The sequence below is a fragment of the Ictidomys tridecemlineatus genome, chromosome 14 (genome assembly GCF_052094955.1).
Source record: "Ictidomys tridecemlineatus isolate mIctTri1 chromosome 14, mIctTri1.hap1, whole genome shotgun sequence".
NCBI lineage: Eukaryota > Metazoa > Chordata > Mammalia > Rodentia > Sciuridae > Ictidomys > Ictidomys tridecemlineatus.
The window spans coordinates 41962368-41985318 of record NC_135490.1 but is presented as its reverse complement, the minus strand read 5'-3'; the positions used below and the strand labels follow the sequence as shown (position 1 = coordinate 41985318).

The window sequence follows — 22951 nt, the reverse complement described above, 5'->3', positions numbered from 1 at the left end:
CAGAGGTATGTGTGAGGCACTGGGTTAGATCCTTAGCACCACATAAAAATACAATAAAGATATTGTGTCCACCTATAACTAAAAAATAAATGTTTTAAGAAAAATAATAGTATTAATTGTTTTCTAATGCCTCTTTTGCAAGTTCTGCATGACAGTTTCTTATCCTACTTTTGAATGTGATATTTATCTGAGCCTTAGCTGAAAGTGTGATTAAAACAATTCAACTTTCCCACCTTGTGACCTATTCTCAGGGATTTTGCAGCATTCATTTTTGCATTTCATATGCTCAGTTCAGTGATTGAAAAAAGCAGATATTAAATAACTAGTCTTCTTTGTAAATTATTGAAGTGTTTGTTAATTTAAAACCTATTGCATATATTCTGAGAAAGGACTTATTCCTCTCCCTTAAGTTCAACAACAAATATTTCACCAAATGTTAATAAGCTTACATCATGTCTTTCATTGGATTCTGCCTCCTCGACACATTTTCTATACTTGTTTCACATGACATTTGAAAACTCCATTCATATACAGTCAATATATAACTCAGAATTATTTTTTACATATCTATCTTTTCAGCTTAACTGAAAGTAGTCCTATTATGATTGATCAATAAATGGATGATTGCAAAAATCAATGAATTAAAACATCACTAAATTGCTATTATGCTGATGGCAGGAAAAAAATCTACTATTTAACATGTGAAACATGGGAAGAATGCAATGGAACAGGGAGAATGCAATGGAAGGATCAGCTGAGTAAATTATGTAAGAATATTAGATCCACTGATTTGCTAAGAGTGTAACAGTCACTAACATAATACAACATCCAGGAAGTCTGCTTCTATCTAGTTAAGCCTCTACTGTTTTCAGTCCAACTACAGTGAACAAAGTGATTTCAAAGAAAAAGTATGCAGGAAGTCATGCTATGAGACTTTGGATGTATATAATTCTTCTAGCAATTGCTTTCACTTACTATACTCATGTCAAGTTGAAAAAGAGAAAAAAGGAAAAGATTGTGATTTTCAGGGGTTTCTACATTCTCTAGATTGCTATCTCCCAAACACTCTGCATTCTGCCAATGAGATAGGCATAAGAATCTTTCTGGTAAACAGCTGAGTCTACTTCTAAATGTCATTCCAAATATTTGGGTCACTAAGAGTTGCAGCACCCCTTAACATTTCATAAAAAGAGGCTTGTATTCTGTGGGAATGTACCTTTACATAGGACTTTGTGTTTGTGATATGCACACATTGTACACAAAAACTCCTGAGAAATATCTTTAATAATCACCAAGGTGGTTCTAAATTATCATTCTCAGAAAGCCTAGTAATTGCTATCATAAATGCCTTAGAATGCCATGTCTCTCTCCTGAGAAATTAATGTGTTAAAGAAATGGCTCTGACTCTTGGTCTTAGACATTTAATGGAGAAATATCTCTGCCAAATGAAATAATAGGAAGATATTACTCCACTTCTGGTCTTGTTATATAATTCAACTTTAATCGTCATTTTAGGTTGAATTATCTACAAATCAGAGCCTGAGATAAAAGCTCATGCACTACCATTTTATTAAGGAGTGAAATGAATCCCTAGCAGGCAGGAGGAGTGCAAAGAGGTGATGAGTTCACCTTTGGTTACTTTTGAGAATCAAGATAAAGAACATCTCTAAAACATAACATTCATAAACTTTACAAAATATCAGAGCAATTTAGAATTCACCTGTACTACAATTGTAGATAGCCAGATACCGAAAATTGAAAGATACTGGACTACAGAATACCACAGCAATGTGCATGCAAATTTTGAGCTCTTAGAGCAAACTACCTCTCCCTGCCAACCTAAATTTTCTTTTTAACTTATTTTGTAATAAAAAGAATAAGGATATATGACAGGAGACTGGATTAGATAACTCCATAAATCTCGCTAATCTCTTCACAACAGAAATAAATTCGGAGTCTATTAACAACAATAACACAGATGCACCAGCAATCTTTAACTAACTACACCCTCTATTATAGTGCTACAGTGTTCAGTAGCTGCCTTCCCTGCACAACTACTGGCAGATTCAAATATGGCCCATTATCCCAAGACGATGGTAGATGAAGCTCAACCCTAGTGTCTCCAAAATAGACTCACAGTCTCTTGTTATTAGTTCTTAAAGAAAATAAAGATCAACTAATCCTCTTTAAAAAACTCATTCTGTTGTTTTTTTTTTTTTTAGTACTGAGGATTGAATCCAGGGGTGCTGAAACACTGAGCCATATCCTCACCCCTTTTTATTTTTTATTTTGTGCCAGGATCTCACTAAGTCGCACAGGGTCTCACTAAATTGCTGAGATTGGCCTTAAAATTGCAATCCTTCTGACTCAACCCCCCACATTTCTGGGATTACAGGTGTGTGCCACCACATTCAGCTAATTTATTCTCTAATTTAAGCTTTTAACTAATATTTTTTGAAGAGAGGTTACCAGGGATTGAACTCAGTGGCACTTAACCGCTGGACTACATCCCCAGTCCTCTTTTGTATTTTATTTAGAGACAAGTTCTCACTGAGTTGCTTAGCACTTGAGGCTGGCTTTGTATTCACAATCCTCCTATCTCAGACTCCCAAAACACTAGGATTACAGGTGTGTGCCACTGTGCCCAGCTTAACTAACATTTTGATCTTAGGTCTAAGTGAGAAAAAGTCATCAGCTCTGAGGCTTTGCTCAACTCATTTTCATTTTGACCATATTTTTAAATGGCAGGAGTCAAATATAGATTTCTTTCTGAGCCATATGGTTTGGGATTATGTTCAAATGAGATTAAGTTTGAATTAGGAGGCAAAAAAACTCTAATCCAGTTTTACAAGTGTAAGTAGCTGACTGTACACAGAATCTTCCATCGTTGTCAGCTCTAATGACATAATAATGGATGAGAAACATAATTATTTTATTTAGAATCCACAGAAACAAACAATTTCTGTGTTCTAATATGACAAAATATAGACAGCATCATTTTAATCACCTTACATGTGAAAAATAGATAAGAATATGAATCTCAATAGCATGTATACTACAGCAGAGTAGAACATAATTGGAATATTTGTTATGATCTCAAAGTAAGATTGTATTCTTTTATCTAATACTGCTAAATGCTCCTCCTTTACAGGAAAGAAATTTGCTATCAGTAAATTTTCTATGGGACTAAACTAACCACTATTTTGCCTTTAATATTAAATCCACATAAAATATGACTACAAGATGAATATGGCTTTGACATCTTTTAGTACTATTTTTCCTAAGCTCTTAAATCTGAAGTCTCTGATGGTGTCTTAATGTCACTTACATTTTATAAATTGTCTTCCCAAATATTAAAAAATGACATTGCTAATGATGGTTATTGATGCTGGAGGAAAGACAACTTATGCAAAATTGACTTTGAACATCTTTCAAAGAAAGAAATTGTGTCCTTAGACTTTAGGGCTGACTGTTTCTTTGGTGCCCTTCATCCCTCTGTTTTCATTTCCTCATTAACTTTAAAATGCTTTTCTTGGCCTGTTATAAAAAAAAGAGGCAGAATTGGGGACAAAAAAGAGGAAGAAAGTTCACAAGGGAAAGACATCAAGCCACCTGGAGAATCAGCATGATTCTTATAATTTCATCATCACATTCCTCCTTGAATGAGGGTGATGGAATTCCACCCCAGATAAAACACTTTACTCTGCTGGTTTATATATTTTTTACTACTATCAATTTTGAGACCTTAAGTTATTTGCATAAGTGAGATGTACAAAAGTTACAGTCACATGCTCAGGATGGAATCCTAGCTCTAATCATCTTATAAAATGCATGAACTCAAGATGGTAATGTCAAGTACACAACCAAGGAGATATAATTTTAATTCAATGTAATTTGAGTTAATTTATATACCTCATTAGCTATGATAATTTAATAAGATAATTATTTACATAATACTAATAATAATTTATGCCATGATTACATGTGTGTCAGGCAATAAGTCAAAGTGCTTTATGTATATTTTTAAAAATAGTATACAAACTACCACCCTCAGCTCCATTCTCTATTATTTTTAATTGTGTGCAATATTCTCATCCACCAAGGTGGTAATTTTTAATTTTCTCATATCAGAATCCTCTAAGAATCACATAAAAACTATCATTCCACTATTCAAAAAATCAAATTTATTGTGCACACAAATTTTGCATGCAATTTCAAAAGTTTTGGGGATTCAGGATTCAGAGAAGGGGCTGTGATATGATGCTTTACTATAATATAAATAAATATAATCAATATGTACATGTATATCTGGGGGTCCTGAGACATAAAGGAAGATTGCTTCCAACCATATAATTATTTTTACATGTCAAACTCCATGTGCCCACAAACCATAATAATCTTCCTTGTTTTCCCATCATTCTGTTCTGTGTTTCATCAATCTACTTCTGTAAGCATTGATTGTGCTAAATTAGTTTAGTCCTTAAGCCATATTAGTTCCAGTCAAAGGGAGTGACCTTTGTCTTTTTTCTCTTTCCTCCACCCATACTGTCAGAACAAGAATCCAATAAATGTTGACTGCACATCAACCATGTGAGGAATCAAAGAAAACTCTCATTCACTTTAAATGTTATTCAGAATGTGTTTTTCCCCCTTTCTTTAATTGAATTCTAACCAGCCCTAAAGGACACTGATCCCTCTGCATCTCTCCCAAGGCCATTAATTCTAACCTACTTTTGTTGATCAGAGTCCAAGGGTGCATTATATATCTTTGCTTCATATCCATATTCATCATCTCTCTGTCTCCTAAAAGTCCCCACGTATTGCAGAATATTTTATTGATTGATTCCACTCTCTTCCACTCTTCAATGGTGCCACTGACATCTCTCCCTCATTGCCATTGTGCCCCTTATGCCCATCACGCACACGTAAATACACGACCTCCTGAACATTTTATAAGCCGGCACCCTCTTCCTCTGCGCTTCCACAATCATTCTTGGTATTTTGAACACCTGGTGTCTGACTACCTCTTCACTATTACTCTTGATCAACTCTTCTCCAATCACTCACTTCTCTCATCACTTGCAGAAATCAGAGAACAAACCATCAGAAGAAATCCAAATTGGAGCCTCATGTACTTTGCTCCCAGCTGCCTTCCCTTCCATTCACTTCTTCCTTCCCCTATTGTAATATTTGGTTTTACTTTATTTATCTCCAACTTTTCATTCCTTCTTTCCCCCATCTACAATCCCTTCTGTTTTTACTTACCTCTTTCTCAAATTCCATTTCCCTGGTTCATCATTTTAATCTCTCTGTCAAATACTTTCAACATGTTGGCCTCTTCCCCTTGTGTTGACATGGACTGCTAAATCATCTATCTAATAACTATCTAATTCATATATGTCTATGCCTTTTCCCATATAACTGAGAATTTCTGGAAATAATCATACAAACAAGAGGCTGGTCCCATTAGCTATTCGTAATTTGTAGCCAGACTCAAGGAGACACTCAATATTACCTAGCAATCTTCCAAAGCATTTTTATTAAAAACAAAACTTTTTTATTTTGTTCAATTAATTATTAACATTTTTTTGAAACCCTATTTCCACTTTTCTCTGTCAGAATCCTCTCAGCATATTACTGCAAGTCCTCTTTAAGGTTTTAAAGAGATAAGTATCTAACTTTTGTCAATCAGCAAATAAATATTCTCTACTTAGAAAAATGTCAAGTCATCCACATGAAGTTTGGATTCCCTGCTCACCCTATAATCTTCTCAACTCTCTTTCCATGTATAAATAAAAATGACTTTTCCTTAACCATTTCAGAGTACCTTAAGTGCATAATGTTCCTTTATGATAAATACTTAGGTGCATGTTAAAATGACTACCAAAAAATAGCTATGATATCTTCTTACATAACCATGGCACAATCATTACATTTAGGATTTAAAACATTGCTAAGATACAATTTTCTAACACATGAATCAGAAAACTCTTTCTGCAGACCAGACTATAAATATTTTAGGATTAGAGGGACATATGTTCTCTGTCACAACCACTCAGCTCTACCATGGTAGCCCCAAAGCAGCCACAGGCACTGCATAAGCTAATGAGTGTGGCTATGTTCCACTACAACTTTTTCTACAAACTGAATTAAACTGCTTGATATTCCAAAATTGCCACTTGTCCAATAATACCTTTATAAAATCATTTTCTTATTTAGAAACTATTTTGTTGCTTCTTGTCTTGTTTAATTTTCAACTTTTGCCTTATAATAGTATTAGATGTGCAAATTTACAATTTTTGCATGTTCCTCTTGAATTGAGCATTTTATCATGAAGACATTGTTTTTCTTATTCTATGCTAAGGTGAATTTTGTCTGAATTTAACATAGCTATACCAGTCTAGGTTTAGGAAATGTGTATGTTAACAACTTTTCATCTTTTTTGCTTTCATTTTTTTAATTTAGATTTTAAAGCACTTTCCCCATAAGTAGCTGGGTTTCTTTTTATTTATTATGACAATCATTGTCTTCTAGTGTAAGTTTTTAATATAATTTACATTTAATTGCACTAGTTTTGTTAATTCTATCTTATATTTGATTTCAATTTATTCCATCTGTAAATTTATCATCATTTTCTGCATTCATCTTGCTATTAAACAATGCTTTTCTTAAATTTGAATATTAATATTTTCATTCTAGAATACATCATTCGTTTCAGTTTTCTGCTCAAAATCCTATGTACATCTTTTTCACTATTTTCATTGTAAGTTATTTCATTTATAGTTATTTTTCATTCAGAGCTATGTTGAAGAGTTTGCTCCAATGTGGAGATCACCTATATATCTTACATTGTTGTCTATTTCTGATTGTATTTCTGCTTCTTTGTATGCCAAATGAAACTTAGCTGTGTGTTGAACATTGTCCATAAAGGTGCCTCTAGTTTATACCTGCCACTAGAGGAAAATTTCCAGACCTTATATTCGGCAAATAGGATGAGGAACTTAGTACATCAGTTCTTTCAGAAGTGTTATTAAATCTCTACCTTCTCTGTTTAATCATGTTATTCTTAGACATTTTTTTAAGAACCTGGTAAATCTCTTTTACCTCTCCCTCTTTATGTCTGTTCCATATATATGTTCTTCTTTTTGAATGCTTTGGAACTTATTTTCAGTCTGGTACCTTCCAAGAATGAAACTTTCCAAATGTCTAAAGGGTGTAGTAATCTGTGCTTTGGAGACTGCTCCTCCATCGACTGGAACTTGTATTATAAATATGGAGTGATCATTGCCTCTGTCATGATACCTGATCCAACCAACTTAGTTACAAAGCAGTTCACCATTTTCTGATCTCTAATGACACTTCTAACTAGCAAACATGTAGAAAATGTTTAAAATGAGACAGAAAATAGCTGAGGCAAAGAGGTTGCCTTCTCAGAAAGCTTCAGCTGCTTGACAGCCTCCAGCAAAGTGTTTTGAGGAGCATTCCAAGGCTTCACCTTAGTTGAGAGCAGGACTGTATACCAGAAAACACAGCAGACATAGCAGAGTATTGTTCCTTGATTTATCATGACTATTGTACTGAACTATTTAAAATATCTGATCATTGTTAATGAAGGTATTGATGATATTATGTTACATTTTCTACATCATATGTTATATTTGAAGTTTGACTGTTAACATTAATTAATTAAGTGTATTAATTAATTAACTGTATTCTCAGGCTATTTTTCCCAAAACACATCTACATGGAAGTCTTTGAATTTTTTTAATTGTACGAGGGATTGAACCTATGGGCTCTTAATGACTGAGCCACATCCCCAGCCCTAAATGTTGAGACAGGTTCTCATTAATTTGCTAAGGGCATCGCTAAATTGCTAAAGCTGGCTTGAATTTGCAATCCTGCCTCAGCATAGCAAGGCAATGGGATTATAGCCCTGTACCACCATACTCAGTTGGTCTTTGAATATTTTTAAAGCTATTAATATATATGTTTTCCCAGCACCACACACACACACAAAAGGATATGTTTAAAAGTGTTCCTAGCAGATTGAATCAATCTATGTTCCCATTAGCACTTTGTGAGTGCTTTATCATCACAATAGCAAAACCATCATTAAAAACTTCATTTGAAAACTAAAAAAAAAAAAACTATGTAACTATACTTTTAACATGCATTTTCTTGATGAGTAGTAAGTTTCGTTTTTTCTTCTTGTGTGTAAACCAGATTTTTGTGAATTATCTGTGATTTCTCTTTAAGCATGTCTATTTCTCTGAGTATTTATGCTTTCTTACATATTATAAGTAATTGTAACATAAATAGGATATATACTTTTTAGAAAGTCATAAGACTTTATAACTTAATTTTCTTTCAATGTATAATATAGCAATATACTCAAAAAATATTAACAAAAATAATTACATCAAGGGATTAGGCAAAATGTTTGGCATCTGGTACTCTCAATATTGTATTGGGGCCTTAGACAGCAGAATTAACTAAGCCATTTATTACCTAGAAGAATGTGCCTCTTTTTTACTTTGCTATTCAAAAATAATTGGGGGCTTAGACACTATAAAAGATGCATATTAAATCATAGATTTCTGCCCAGTTTTAAAAATAGCCCCAAAGGTTATAGTTTATTGCCCTCTAAGATATTAATGAATCTAGTCTATAACTCAGCAAACTTATTCCAAAATATCTTCCCTAATGCACTATTGACAATCCTGTTTTACCAAAAGCTCTTTGGAACAGCATTGCCATTAAAATGGTTATAGTTCTAATGAGATAGTAAACCTTTGGCACATTCATTTTTATATAGTAGGAAAGCCAAGTTTTCAGTTTTGAAAAAATTATATTTTGAAGAATTTTGCAGGTTCTACCAGTATCCCAAATTGGACCCAGCTGTCAAAGCCCATTAAGTGACATTGACTAAGAGGGGCTCCTTGCAACCTATTTACATAGAAATAGGTCTCTTGGTTTCTGAAGTGATTCCCAAGTAGCAAAAGAGCTTGATTTTGGTTGAGTTCTTATTAGTACTGATTGGGGATGTAGTTTAATGATCTGAAAATTTAGTGGTACCTTTTAGGAGAATGACAGGATTTATTCTTTCTTTGTTGAGCAATAATAAAAAATATGGTTTAAATTTGTTTATGCTTTTTTTTTCTGCTATTTGTTAGATGAAAAGTTTTAATGCCTCTTGGGAAGGAGAGCAACTCTTTAAGATAATTACTATGAGTTTCTGTTTACTTTCAATGCAAGGGTGAGGTTGTAAAATTGAAGATGCAAGATCTATGTTACTATATAGTTGAGAAATCCCTTATCACTCATCTTGTGAGTTACAACTTTTTTTCTGAAGGATTTTTTTTAAATTTAAATATATATTTCAAATTAAGTTAGCTCTGTATTGTTTTATTTTTATTGTGTTAAAAATACACATACCATAATTTACCATTTTAACTAATTTAAATTGTACAATTAAGTGGCATTAAGTACATCAATAACACTGTCCAATGATCACTATTATCTTATTCCAGAGTTTTGCTTTTCTTTTCCCCTCCCTCCCTCCTTCCTTCCTTCCTTCCTTCCTTCCTTCCTTCCTTCCTTCCTTCCTTCCTTCCTTCCTTCCTTTCTTTCTAGTGAGGGGACCCTGATTGAACTCAGGGCACTCAACCACTGAGACATATCCCCAGCCCTATTTTGTATTTAATTTAGAGACAGGGTCTCACTGGATGGCTTATAGCTTCACTTCTCCTGAGGCTTGTTTTGAACTCATGATCCACCTGCCTCTTCCTCTGGAGCCACTGGGATTACAGGGTGTGCCACTGTAGCCAGCTAATTCCGTAAGTTTATAATTAACCCCCAAATGAATCCTGTACCTATCATCAGTACTTTCCTGTTTTACCATACCCGACACTGATGGTGCCCTCTAAACTTTTGTCAGTCTCTATATATTTGACCTTAATGGATATTTCATACAAATGGGATTGTACAATATACAATCTATTGTGTCTGGTTTCTTTCATTTAGTGTAAGGTTTTCCAACTTCACCCATGTTAAGTATAATATATGCCAGATTATTTAATTTCTTTTAATAGCTAAACTAAATTCTAGTTTATGAAGTTAAGTTCATCCATGAATAGACCTTTGACTTGTTTCCACCTTCTGGTTCTTGTGAGGAGTACTCCCATGAACATTTGCTCACCAACTTTTGTTTGAATACTGGTTTCAACTCTCTGAGTAAATACTTTGGAGTGGAATTGCTAACTTATGTGTCATTTCAGTTTATCTTTCTAAGGAACTTTCCAATGATTTTCCACCAAAGGAAACATTTTACATTTTTATCAAAATATATGAATGTTCATTTACTCTACATTTTTACCAATGTTGTTTTTGTCTTTTTCATTAGAGCCACTCTAAAGAAGGATGGAATGGTATCTCATTGTGGTTTTGATTTGTGTCTGCCTGATGGCCAATAAAACTCTGCATTATTTCATGAGCTCAATATCAGTTGGTTTATCTTTCTTGGAAAATGTCTCTTTGAGCTTTCTGCTCATTTTGTAACTGAGTTCTTTTTGTTGTTAATTTTTAGAGGTTCTTTGAATATTCTAGACATTAGAGATATATGATATATGATTTCAAAGTATTTTATCCCATTGTGTATGTGTATTACTCTCTTCCTACTGTCCTTTGTTCTACATTTCTTTTTTTCAATCCTGAGGAAATCTGATTATCTATTATTTTCTTTCTTTCTTTTTGTGTTCTTTACTTCTCTCTCTCTCTCTCTCTCTCTCTCTCTCTCTCTCTCTCTCTCTCTCTCTCTTTTTGCTTATGATTTTGATGTCATAGCTAAGAATTCATTCACAAATCTAGGCATGAAGGTCTGTCCCTATGATTTTTAAAAATATTTTCTATTTGTCATTCTAATATTAAAACCTTGTATCCCTTATAAATCAGTTTTTGGATATAGTGTCGGTAGTGGCTCAACCTCATTTGCTTGTATGTGGAGATTCAGGTATTCTAGAGCCTTTTTTTCTCCATTGAATTGTCTTGTAGTCTTACCAAAAATTAATTTACCACAGATTAATGAGTTTGATTATGTACTTGTATTTATATACTAGCACCAAACTCCTAATTGCTGTAACTTTTGCAGTAAGTCTTGAACTTGGAAAATTCAAGTTATACTTTGTTCCTTTTCCACATATTTTTTGCTAGTCTGGGTGTTAGTGCCTTACTGATAAATTATGTTAAAATGTGTTTTAAGTTGTAGGAGATGCAAAAAAAGTAAAATGATGTTCTTATTCTGGCATTCAGGAAAATCGTTTGGTATATACTTAACATGCCTGTAACTTAAAATATCGAACTTTACTATAGCTTTACTTTAATAGAGTTATAAGAATACTGGATGTGTACCTTTTAATTTCATTCTCTATAAGATTCAAAGAAAACTTGCTACCTGAGAATTATTTACCAATGCTGTTTCTTAAGAATATTTGAGTCAGCTCTCTTTTTGCTGGTCTTATCCCACATAGCAACAATAGAAATTTTGCTGTGAAATCCATGCTCTCAGTATCTGTCTGAAGGCCACAACTACTTTAATAATATAATCTGAAAAAAATGAAATAATACATTTTCCCATTCTTTTGTCCATTACCTTAAGAAAAATGTATTATTTTATTGGGTGATTCAATAAGTAAAAGATTTTTAAGTTTCAGTGTTCAAGTCTGTGAGAGGTAGTACCTCAATGTAATGCTTTTATTTCCCCAACATTATTAACTAATTGATCAATGTAACAAAACTTTATCAAGTACAAGACTAATAACAAGATGTGAAAAGTACAGAAAAGAGACAGTGGCTTTAATTTCCTCATTCAGGAAATGGAAAGACAAATGAACATTAAAGCACATGTAGGAGGTTCATGGAGATTGCATAAACTAACCTGAAACATATGTGAAGCACTTACCCAATTATGGATGGTGAAAATGGCCTATGTGAGTGGCTGAAGGATGTATCATAACAATTATGATAAATAATGATGAGTCACATGATATTTAAAAAAGCATTAAAGGAAGGAGAAGCAACACATGCAAAGGCATTGATTCAGGGGACCAGAGTAAACTAGCCATCATCGAGGAATTCAGCATATCCAGAAGGTAAGGCACAAGATAGGGAATGAGGAGACACACTGTTGTTGATAAAGGAAAAGCTGCTTTTCCTTTAACAGCTCCTAAAATGGCCCATAGTTCTTTTACTGTATCTAGGGAAATTCAGCCTAGCAACCTAGTGAATGTTGCTTAAGACTATTAGATTTGCCTGCTTGAGGATCAAATCCTGGTTCTACCACTTATTTGATATATAACAAGTTACTTAACAGTTTCAAGCCTCAATTCCCTCATCTATAAAAATGGAGTAAAAATAGTAGCAATATCACTGTGTTCTTTTGAGGATGCATCAAATTGTTTAGACTGACCCTTAGTATATTTTGGTTATACGTTAGCAATTACTCAATAATTATTGGATATAATTATTAGGATATTACTATTGCTATTATTTTCCAGCAGTAGTATAGAAAACACACATTTAATAGAGTATATTAATGTATAAAGTTTAAACAACTTTAAAAGCTTTATTATGATTCTTTAGGATTCAATGTACAGTGAATAGAATGATCACCTTCTCATCCCTAGGGAAAAGTAAGCATAATAATTTACCAACAATATATTGACTCTGCAAAGTTTTTAGAAGTAACCTAAAAAGTAAAACCAAAAATGTACTCTTAGGCTTTAACAGAATGTACAAAAAGACATTTTTAAGAAAATGAAAAAAAAAATCAAAAGAATATGTGACAAAGCATAGTTTAACAATGCATACCTAATGCAAATGAAGGAAAAATCCTTGTGAATGGGAATGTGTGGAGGAATGAAAACACTCAAATTTTGTTCAGACTTGTGCCTACCACCTCCAGGGCCAATTTTCTGTATTCTCATTTGCATAAACAAGTATAACAGAACTCCAGAGAAGAAATATTTAAATTTTTACAAAGACAAACCTTTAGAAATAATGAAATGCATAGGATCAAAACCAAATGTCTCATGTCAACCTACAAGCACCCAATGATCTCAAATTCATATCACATTACATAGAATATTCATCAGTGACTTGAATTTAGACTCAATTTAGTATGTCAGTCTTGATATAAATATGCCAATAATTCTAATTAGTGTAAAAATTGGTCAATTTTATAAATGTAAAAGTACTTAATTTCAATCATTCTCTAATCCTTATAAATTCTTCAGACTAGTTTAGGGAAGGTGAATAAACTCAGTAAACAACTTATAGTTTAGGCACCTCTGAAAGTAAGTTGAAGTGATAAGAAATTTATTAATTTGAGATATAGAAACATTTCTAAAGAACAGTCATAAGCATTTTTCAACTTTCTGTCTAACTCTCTACTACTTTGAGAGGATTATAACTAGATACTGCATAGTTAATTAAGCCAGGTCATTAAAGTATTATTCTGTTAAACCATTGGCCAACAGAGCACCACGACACATAGTAAGAAAGACAAGTTTTTGCCATAAGGTCCATATTCACCCTTGGTTTTAGTTCGACCTGTCTGTTCCTCTTTCAAGATTCTCATATAACACCTTAAGATTCACAATATGATATGAGAATCATTTTTCTCAAGTTTAAGGACAACAAATATAACCTGAAATATTTCATTTTAATGTAGGTTTTCTGAATATTGCTTATAATACTGTACTATATAATATAAACTTGCTGGTATTTATATTAAAATAGTTGAAGCAAACAGCCTAAACACATTCTGTTTCACTTCTAGCCTGCTGTTCCTTGTGAAGATTGAACCAGATCTATTATAGTCACAGCAGGTAAAATCTGAAGAAAGTGAAAAGACCAGAAGCCCTACATGTGACTCATGACAGTATTGCCTTTTTTTTTTTTTTTGCATGCTACTTCATCTTCTTCTGAGATCATGATGCTGATTACTATAGAGCTGTATTTTGTGTGCATGTATTTGACTGTTTTAATGCAAAAAAAAATTGAAGATCAGCTAATAGGCATAATTTACAGGGCTCTAAATAAGGAATTTCAAGGAAAGTGAGGATTCACAGGTTCTGACCATTTGTTCAAAGTTAAAGGAATAGTCTGGAAATACGAGTAGAAAACAGAGCTGTTTAATTTGTGATAACAGACATTCCTCTTCTGGGCTTCAAGCAGATAATTTTAAGAGAACACAATAAGAGTGATGTGTGCCTGAATATCAGTGCTGAGCTCTGGAAATGCATGGCTTTCTCTGTCTTGCCACAATCTGACATGTAATTTCCACCTAAGCAAGGCACAGTGGTGAGGCAGAGAGTTGTCTTTATATTGAATGTTCCCAGGTTCTGTAAGTACAATCATGCACTGCCTAATATATTGCATCACTAGAATACAACAACAGTTGCATCCAATAATAGCCATTTTAATTTATGTAAGATCTTTGCAGAAGGATAAAATTGCCTATGATGCATTTCCTAGAACATACCCCTTTCTTTAAGCAATGAATGACTTCATTAGAGAATAGATGGCAATTTTTGCACCTTTTATTTCAGATACTTAAAAAACATCTGCATCAACATTCATTTGATTTGTTGTGGCCCTCCTTCTCGAGTGTCAAAATTATTTAATGGTCGAAGTTTTGTATTCTTTAATGAGATGATCAGCTATATGTGGCCACCAGAAGAGACTCAGGAGAGGTTCAGGGAAACAGGACTATCAAACTTGCAGCTTCTAAGGACAGAAGGTGCAATGTGCCTTTTTGGACCATGTGGGAAGGATAGCAGGGTGGTCAAGAGGCAGATGAGACAAAAGCATCAGGCTTCTGCCTGTTTTTGGAATTTCTACCTGAATGGCAGGGCATGGCGGGTTAATGATTTGGGATTTTCTTGTTTGAAGAATTTGGGTGAGCTTTGGGCTAAAAGGGTGTCTTCACTTGAACACAGAATGATAAAACTAATTAAGATAGATTTAGATAAATGATGTGGCGGAGACTGACAGATACAGGAGATAATTTGAGTAAAAACAGATCTGTAGTAATGCCAGTCAGAGGTCTCTAACTCCGAAGGCCAACAGTGTGCCCAGGGGCACAGCATGATTTGCATTCCTGGAAAGAATATCACAAGATTCTACCAGCCTCTTTCACCTCTCATTTACAGAGAAAATTCTCAGACCAGATGGTTTTCAGAATAAAAAGATGAGCCTAAATATTTAAGCTATAGTCCTAATAAAACTTTAAATTATTTGATTTGACTTTTAAGTCAGATGAAACTAAAAGTCAATGTATCTTCAAACACCTAGTAGATAAGATTTTATGAACAGTTGTTTATCGGTTATGTATAAAGACCCTAAATCAGTTTTGCAGGTCTCTTCCATAGTTCAGGGATATCTATGATGTTTTTGTGATGTCATTTTACTTCCTATCAGCTGTTTTATAATATAGGAAGATTATAGAATTCTGAACACAGTCACCTTAAGCTTAATTGAACCTGTTTTTGTCAACTGCTGTTTTAAAATTCATATCTAGAATTTTCCACACATAACCGTATATCACTAATAAATAAAATGTCCTTTCTCATTCTTCTCAGGTTTTACCCCTTTATTTTTTTCTCATTTTTTCAACTGCTTTGGCAAAATGCCAAGGCAAAGTGGCAATAATACTATTCACACTAAGTTCTTCTGTCTTGTTATTGACTTCATTAGGAATGCTGTGTATGTTCCATCTGTATGATTTAACTTTGAACTCAGTGAAATATTGCTCAGGAGATTAATATAACTATTTAAACGCTTTCTCTAGCTATTCCATACCTGCTGCCACAAAGTTCATTGCCTTACGATCCCTTCCTGTATTGCTGATCCTCTGCCTACTCACTAATCAGGTGGGTTGCATGTGCCATTTCCTCCACAGCTTCCATCTGCTCATCCAGATGTAAGAGCATCTAGAGATGATCTGAGAAGTGCATAAGCACCCAGACTCTGCTGAGCCAAGGAAAGAGTTGTTTGTTTGGGACTTTCAGGAGTTTGTTCATAAAAAAGAATTTTAGATACTGTATTTTATTCCTGTATTTTGTATTTGTTCTTAATACCTTCCCCTGTTGTAGCCATAATACATGCATCATGAGAGTGGGGAGAATGTGGTTAACTCATATTTTCAGCAGAGATAAAGGATCTATTACCTTTGGTATATTTGATCCTCATGTTTTCATTTTTCTATGGGAAATGAAAGGAATACAAACAGCTCAACTCACAGCTCAACTCAGCCACACTCAAAAGAAATCTCATCATACTTAATTTAAAGAATGTTTTATCAATTTTAGTAGCCTCAAGTCTAGATGCTCCATTTGTCTAAAAAAATCTGGACTAATAGTTTATATTTAGACTATTATCTCCTCTAGATGATGATAGGCATATATATCCACATCTATTAACATTTTTCTTTAGTCAGTTGAAATATGTTCTAGTTATTATGTCCATCTGACATTATGAATAGTTTTTGAGATATTTTAGAAATTCTAAGAAATAGGTAAAATTAGTAAGTAGATTGAAAACTCTTGAGTTATATGTAAGTTTTTCTATGAAAAATCAGGATATCAGTATGTATGTATGATATTTATGTACGTATATATATTTGTGGGCTTCCACTTAGGAGGAAGAGAGTAGATAGAGAGTGTCATTCCCACTTTTGCAACAATAACAAACCTCCCAGCAGATAATATGCAAATATCACAACATTTCTTGTGACCATCAAAGAGGTGAAGTTGCAAGGCAAGGAACCATTCAAAACTTGAAAAACAGATATCATCAAGGAAAGAGGAAAATCTAAGCTGTGAGCATTCTAGAAAGTATATGAAAATATCATTGTGATTCTGTTTCATAATGATTTGAAAAAATATAAGACCAATATCAAAAAGCACAAAATAAAGCTTGAAAAAATTATTAAGTTGTACTTCCAGAATGCTAAGGGATCTGCTCTTTGAAGGATACTGATAAGAAAACAAAAAATCAAGATCCTTCATGGAAGGAAATATTTTAAAAATCACATAAATGACAAATGACTTGTATGCAGAGTGTGTAAACAAATCTAAAAACTCAAGAGAACAAAACCGAATTTAATGAAAGAACAAAATATTCAAACAAAAATATCCATCATCTGAGAATATATGCAGATGGAACATAAGCATAACAAATCACTATTAGACACCTGGGAAATGAAAATTAAACCACAATAAGCTGTTAATACATGTCCTTTCATATTCCAGTACTAATAATAACAAAACTATAAATGCAAAGGGTTGACAAGAACATCTAGCAACTAGAATTCTCATACTTTTCTTGAAGTAGGGCAAAAATAGTCCAGTCAATTTGAAAAATATTTTGACAGTTTCTTTAAAATTAATCAATTAATGGGCCTGGAGATGAAGCTCAGTAGACCAGAGCTTGCCTAACACGTGTGAGAGCCTGAGTTTGATCCCCATACTGCAAAAACTAACTAAATAAATACCAACCTTTCAAATGATTGATCATTTCCTTGGTTACACAAAAATCTCTTTCCTACCTATTTATGCAAGTGAGATATAAACTTATGATCACACAAATTGGTCTATAAATGTTTGTAGAATCTCTATTTGTAATTAAAAAATGCAAAACAAAATTCTTCGATTGATGAATCAGTTAGGAAACTACAGTCCAACATGTGGTGTAATGCTACTTGGCTACAAAAAAAAGGATGCCACTCCTGTTACAGGCAACAGAATTAATGAATGGTAAAATGCATTATATCTACTGATAGTAGCCAGCCTCACAAGGGAGCATAGTAAAAAAGAAAAAAGAAACATACTATATTATTCTATTTACATGACATTCTGGACATGTTGTTTTCACCTGCCATATCAAAATGAAATGGTACATCAAGTCAGCAATGTGTTTAATTTACAATCAAGGATCTGTTCTTAATGCTTCCTTCAAAAATTGCCTCTTAGTTGTTTTAATGTAATAAGGAATTTTTAAACAATAGGTAAGTACTAGGGCTCTGTTTTCTAGTTATCAGGGTGTAAATAGTGTGGGATTTAACCTACTATAATTATACCTGAGGACAATATGCATATAAAACAACCAATTTTAGTCACCAGACAACAAAAAAAGCACAGAATCACTATATGCTGAAAATGGGAAACTAATGAAGTGCATTCCAAATTTATAAAGGTTTTCTGCCTAAGGCATTTTCCAAATAGCAGTATAAGGATCTGAAGCCAAAAAATAGCAATAACATTGAATGGAAGGGAATCTGGCGCTACTGAATTGGCTAGAATTCGAGAGACAAAAGTATTGCCAAAGATGGAGCTATACCCAGAAAGAGCTCTAAAATTCTCCATTAATATCCCACTGGGCCTGTGAGGAAACACCAAGGTACATAGCATAGGAATCATGTTCCACAAGGACTGTCAAAGAACCCCACTGAGGAACCGTGAGCTGAGGTCATGTATTGTTGGGAGTTCAAGTTCAGACCAGAAAGTTCAGGGACCTCAATGAACCTAGGACTTAAAACCCAGAACTGTTGGTATAGTGATACTGAACTATATATAGAATGCCCACATTCAAGCCTAAAACCAAAACTCAAGATCTGTCTGATCTGTTAAGAAATCAAATGTCTGCCAAAATAAAATTCAACACTTTTAGAGGAAGATAATAAAATTCTTACTCTTTAACATCACAGCACCCTTAAGTGTACAGAAAATAATAATTATAATAAAAATTCTAGACAGGCAAAGTGGTAGAAGCTTTGACCTGCTTTGCCAGTAGCTGGCTGGCAATGTAAGAAATACTGAGAAAATCTCTTCCTTCTGAAGATAGACATAACTGCTGGAAATATGAATTTACATGAAGGATTGGTGAAGGGCATACTTAATATTTGTGAAAATATTTAATATTTATCAATTGCAAAAGATATTTCACTGTTCAAACAAAAGTAATAATGACAATTTTTAGTTTAATAAATATATAGGGCCCTAAGAAAATTAGCAATACTCTACTTCAAAATAACAAATAAAAAGGGGTGCAGATGTGGCTCAGTAACAAAGCACCTCTAGGTTCAACCCCTGATACCACTAAATAAATGAATAAAAATATAACAAGAGAATATAAAATTAGGAAAACGGTAGAACTATACTGTTATAAAGTCATTACATTTCATATGAATCCATATGTATATATATGGGGTTTATATATATATATATATATATATATATATATTCAATTTATCATCAAGTTACCTGAAAAAAATAATTATAAGAGGAAACATTACATAGGAGAAAATAATTAACCCTAGCTGAAACTTGTGGGAGATAAACAGTATAAGCACAAATAATAAGAGTTATTTTAGGTATAGTTTTTTTTCTGATCCCACAAAAAAATAGAATATCAAAATTCAGAACTTTATATTTTGCAAAGGACTTAGATATGTTTAAAAGCCAATATTATACACATACCCACATATGCCCACACCCCCCATGCAACAACAAGCTGGGTGTCCATAGTTTAGAAATCCTTGGATAAATTCTATTTATAGTATGTGTTAAAAATAAAAAAGGGAAAATGAATTAGGCCTCTAAAAATTACTGAATATAATGTAACAAAAGATAATCAAAGGAGTAAAAGGACAGATGAGACCAAAAAAAAAAAATCAAGGTGGTAGATGAAAGCCCAAGTAAATCATTAATTACATTCATTGAAAATACACATAAAAAGAAAGAAAAACTGCTCAGGGAAAATTGAAAATATTTTGAGCTTAACAATATTTTTTAAAAAATACTAGAATTCAATGAATGTAGAGAATACCATAGATAGAAATGTAGAGCTTACAATCTTCTAGTAGAAAAGAAATAGTTTTATAAAGGAACATGCTTTTCCTATAAGAAGCAAGTTAAAAAAATGGGGAAGGCGATGGGACAAAAGCAAAATAGGTATATAGAAATAAGTAATTCAAATAAGAGTAGATATTCCAGAAACAGAAAATGAAAAAAATAGATAAATGTGTCAAAGACATGTGAATTATCAATATCATTGGCAAACTCATATAGAGAAAAAAAAAATGAAAAAAAAAACTTTTTAGTATAAAAGCAAAAAAAATAATAACAAAGATCATACAGAGATTTAAAAAAAAATAGTGTAGGATATTATGAAGAAATTTATAAACACAAATGGAACACATTAAGTGAAATGGACAATTTACTCGAAAGGCAAAAATTATCAAACTGACATAAGAAGAAATGAAGCCCATAAACAGCTGAGGCTGAACTTGGGAATATTGTGTCTGTGTAAGAAGCTCAGTTTACTAGTTCAAATCTTACCTGTAACATGTAAGCAAAAGTGGCTTTTTTAGAAAGTAATTCCAAACTTTAAAGAAGAGTTAATAGCAACCCAGATAGAACTCTTTCAGAATAGAAAGGAGAAGACTCTACAACCTATTTGGGGAGGCAAAATGAGCACAGATAATACAACTACAAAAATTATACAATGAAATTAAATCTCAACATTCCCAATAAAGTATTAAATAACTGTATCCATGTGGGTTTGTCTCTGTGTCTTCTATTCTGTACCATTGGTCTACATGTCTGTTTTAGTGCCAATATCATGCTGCTTTTGTTACTATGGCTTTACAGTTTAGTTTAAGGTCTGGTATTGTGACGCCTCCTATACCTCACTTTTCTTGTTAAAGCTTGCTTTGGCTATTCTTGGTCTCTTGTTTTTCCAAATATATTTCATGATTGCTTTTTCTATAGCTATAAGGAATGATGTTGGGATTTTAACTGGAATCTCATTGAATCTGTATAGCACTTTGGGTAGTATGGCTATTTTGACAATATTAATTCTGCCCATCCAGAAGCACAGGAGATCTCTCCACTTCTAAGGTCTTTTTTAGTGTTCTGTAGTCTTCATTGTAAAGGTCTCTCACCTCTCTTGTTAAATTGATTCCCAAGTATTTTATTTTATTTTTGATGCTATTGTGAATGGGGTCGTCGTCCTGATTTCTCTTTCAGAGGATTTATTACTGATATATAGTAATGCATATAGTTCAACATACCAAGGCAGATGCCTTTAACTACTTCTCCTATTCCTCCTTCTTCTGCATCTGCATCATCATCATTATCACCATCATCATCATATTACCATCCTCCTCATCCTCTTGATCCTCATCCTCCTCACCCATTTCTGGATCATCTCCTATATTCTCAGGCACTGTATCTAGCTTATTTAATTTTACAGCTTACAGCTGCCTTATTCTGAGCTATGAATAACATTCCCTAATATATTTATTGTATACTATACATAAAGCTACCTCTCATGTGTCTTTCTTTATATTTCTTTTCCTCTGCATGAAGTTCACCCAGAACTCTTTTTAAGGAAAGACAGTTTAGGACTGTGGGAGTCTATAATACAATTTTGACCTGGACAGGGATTCAGAGTACACAGAGACAACCTTGGAGAAGTCTAATTTCTTTTCTGGAGAAAACTATAAAACGTTGTATGTTTACACTTAGATTCCCCTTAGTCTTATTTTTAGTTTGAAATCTTATTCTATAGATGACATTCTGGTTTCATTTTTATTTTATTTGTCATCTTATTATTATTATATTTTTTAGTTGCTGATGAACCTTTATTTATTTATATGTGGTGCTGAGAATCGAACCCAGTGCCTCACACATGCAAGGCAAGCACTCTACCACTGAGCTACAACTCCAGCCCCTGGGCTAATTTTTAGGTGATATTTTATTGATTACATTCTAGCAAATCTCACAGCAGCTTTTTACCAAAATTTTAGACCACCTACATTGAATTAATATAGAACCCAGTGTGAGAAATATTTCCCAAGAAGAGTTTCTACATTAGCCCTGATAAAATGTAAATAATTTTACTTGCCATTAACATATTTTATTTCAAACTTCTATCCACTCCACATAGTATTTTTGCTCCAAATATATTTGATTCAATGTTAGAAAAGTAAAAATACATTAAGGGGATTCACCTACAAGTTTTAAGTAATCTTTTGAAACTGATTTTGATTATTTATGGTGCTATTCTTTACACATAATTTTTAAGCTATAACTTTATTTTTTCTTCACAGATTCTTAAACTCATAACACAAGCTAAGCATTTTCAGATGAAAAAGATATTTTGTAGTCCTTGAACATCTTTTAAATATTCTCTTCAAAAGCTGCATTTAATTTAGAGTTTATTGAAGTTTTCCCCAAATTGTATAGGAATAGCTGTCAACTTCTTTATAAGCATTAATTAAAAGAAGTCACTGATGTACAAAGGGTGACTTTTCAGAGAAGTTGTGACTTTAAACACCTCTTTTTCTAAAATTTAAACTTAAAGGCACACACATGGCCATAATGGACCAATTGTGGGAGAGATTATCTTTAGCAATTATATTAAGCATTTTTCTTTTGTTAAAGCTAAATCCACTTCTTAAAATTTTGAAAACTGTGTTATGTAATTTCCCCCAAAATAAAAACAAAAGAACTTGCCTTCTCACAGGAAATTTAAACACTTCTGCAAAAGCACTACACCGAATATTTAGAATTTTCTCTTGAATTGATTTCACATATAATCCTGACTAATTCAGGTTACCTTATATAATATCCTCTTTTTATTTTATTAAATCGGTTATATTTTACCTGTCCTGCAGTTCTCTGAGGGAAGCTTCTATTATATACATAAGTGGATTAATTTTATACTTTTTTGATTTTTTTCAAACTTTAATTTTCTTTCTTCTCTAGTGACTGGTCCTTAGGTTTTACTTTTCTTTTATAAGAGCATCTTTCTCATAGTCCTGACACCCTCTCCAATCTCACTGATTGTCACTCATGTAGAAAAAGTTGACTCTCACCATCTGGCTGGC

The 22951-nt window shown here is 33.0% G+C and overlaps 1 protein-coding gene across 1 annotated transcript in view; it reads right to left on the bottom strand.

The window, feature by feature from the left end:
* The window catches only part of Sgcz (sarcoglycan zeta), a 1049168-nt gene that overhangs the window by 157992 nt on the left and 868225 nt on the right, over positions 1-22951 (bottom strand). The gene's annotated exons all lie outside the window — the stretch shown is intronic.